Raw genomic sequence first — 1,860 nt, forward strand, 5'->3', positions numbered from 1 at the left:
CACGTACTGAGAAGTAGGTAGTAGTCTTGTGTGGGTCACGTACTAGATAATACGCAGTAGTCCTGTCACGCCCCGAACCCGGAAATGGGACCCGGGGGTGAAAATTGTAACCTAACCTGTTCCTGTATCATATAAATCATCACAGATACAGTACACTGGATGAGGGTCCGACCCCGTGGGGTTCCCAGGCACCCTAAACACATCCAATCATAATCATATACGCAGCGAAAAAAGTTATTCTATATCAACATATGCAGTTCCATACCAGAGTCTATACAAGAGTAGAACATGGCTCTAACAAAATAGACAAACTGAGTACCCAAATACAACTCAAAATGGCAACCCAACAAAACTACAGTCCTAACACTTACCCAAGCGCTAACGTAGTACACCGGCCACTACGCTTCCTACACCAGGACGCTAGTTTCGGTTACCCGAAGGACCTGTAAAAATGTACGTACAGTAGGGGTGAGACACCTCTCAGTAAGGAAGAACACATGTTATATCGGTGTGTGGCATTTGAGTGTTATCATGATACAACATACACGCAGTTAAATGTATTCCAATACTAATTCACACAGTGCATACACGCACACATACGAAGGCCATTTATATGCAGCCCCGTCACAATACACACACATGATCAATAACTCGGTGTCATCACACCCATCGGCCCGAAGCAGGTCTGAAATTCCGGCATTGGCCCGTAACCAACCTGCGAAGCACGGCGCCACTGGCACATGGCTAATCCTCGACTCCCATGACATCGTACCGGCGCTAATTGGTGGATCCAAACCCTTCGGCCTGATCTACCGGAAGAGGCTCACGCCCTCGGATATAGAGCCGACCACTCTTACCAAAGTGGCTGGGGATACACACGCCCTCGGATATAGAGCCGGCCACTCTCAGTACCTGGAATAATTTCGGAACCGCGTTCCTACTAGCACTTCAACATATCACACACATATGCATGCTCATATAACCAAACAAACCACACTCATTTGGTAATCTAAATCATGGTTTTCCAAACAAATACAGTTTAAACAAAGTCAAGGCACGGTCATCCCAATATCACAGTATAAATCACACATATACTTGGTTTTCAACAAAACTCGGGATTCAGCCCGTCGCCCCCTTTTTCCCAAAACTGTAATAATGAAAAACCCATAGTTTTCCCCGTTAGATCCCCCTAAATAAGTAGCCAAAACACACACAGGACCGTGGACCACAGTTCCACTGAGTCCGATTTAAAAAATAACCAATATAAACATAGTTCCTCTTACCTCAACCTCGTAAGCAAATCCTGAACTCCAAGGTCCCTAAACAGCGAACCGAATTTCAAAACCTACAAATCATAGTACAAAATATACTCACAAGACTGATACCTACAAAAAAACTGGATCAGAATTAAAAACCGAGCCTTACCTCAATTTTACGCCAAAACCCAAAAATCTCCGAAACGAGATTTCGAACCGTAGAAGTTGTAGAGAATCCTTTCACGATCCTCATGGTAGCTTCTGTTTTTCGATTCTGTCAACGATCGGCGAAGAATTCTAGAGAGAAGGAGAGAGTAGAGAGAGTTTAGAGAGAGAGAGAGAGAGATAGGATTGAGTTTACTTAATGAATAAGTAATAGAAATTTTCTTTTATAGCCCTTGACCCAAACATTTCCAATTTTGCCCCTCTTAATATTTAAACCCATTTTTTCACATTTTGGGTTTTTACAAGTCTTGTGTGGGCCACGTACTGGGTAGTACGCAGTAGCCATATGTGGACCACATACAGAGAAGTACGCAGTAGCCCTAGTACTACCTTTGAGAGCTCGACACATGATGACATCATGCCTTGCAATTGCATCAAC

The 1,860-nt window shown here is 43.8% G+C and overlaps 1 long non-coding RNA gene across 1 annotated transcript; it reads right to left on the reverse strand.

Annotated features, from left to right (window-relative positions):
- Positions 1–218: 218 nt before the first annotated feature.
- Positions 219–1,619, reverse strand: LOC131161261 (uncharacterized). The gene is made up of 3 exons (XR_009138379.1): positions 1,426–1,619; positions 1,284–1,345; positions 219–443 (listed from the first exon to the last, which is right to left on the reverse strand). It is a non-coding gene; the product is annotated as an uncharacterized LOC131161261 (long non-coding RNA).
- Between the last annotated feature and the right edge of the window lie 241 nt (positions 1,620–1,860).

This window comes from Malania oleifera, chromosome 1 (genome assembly GCF_029873635.1).
Source record: "Malania oleifera isolate guangnan ecotype guangnan chromosome 1, ASM2987363v1, whole genome shotgun sequence".
NCBI classification, from domain to species: domain Eukaryota; kingdom Viridiplantae; phylum Streptophyta; class Magnoliopsida; order Santalales; family Ximeniaceae; genus Malania; species Malania oleifera.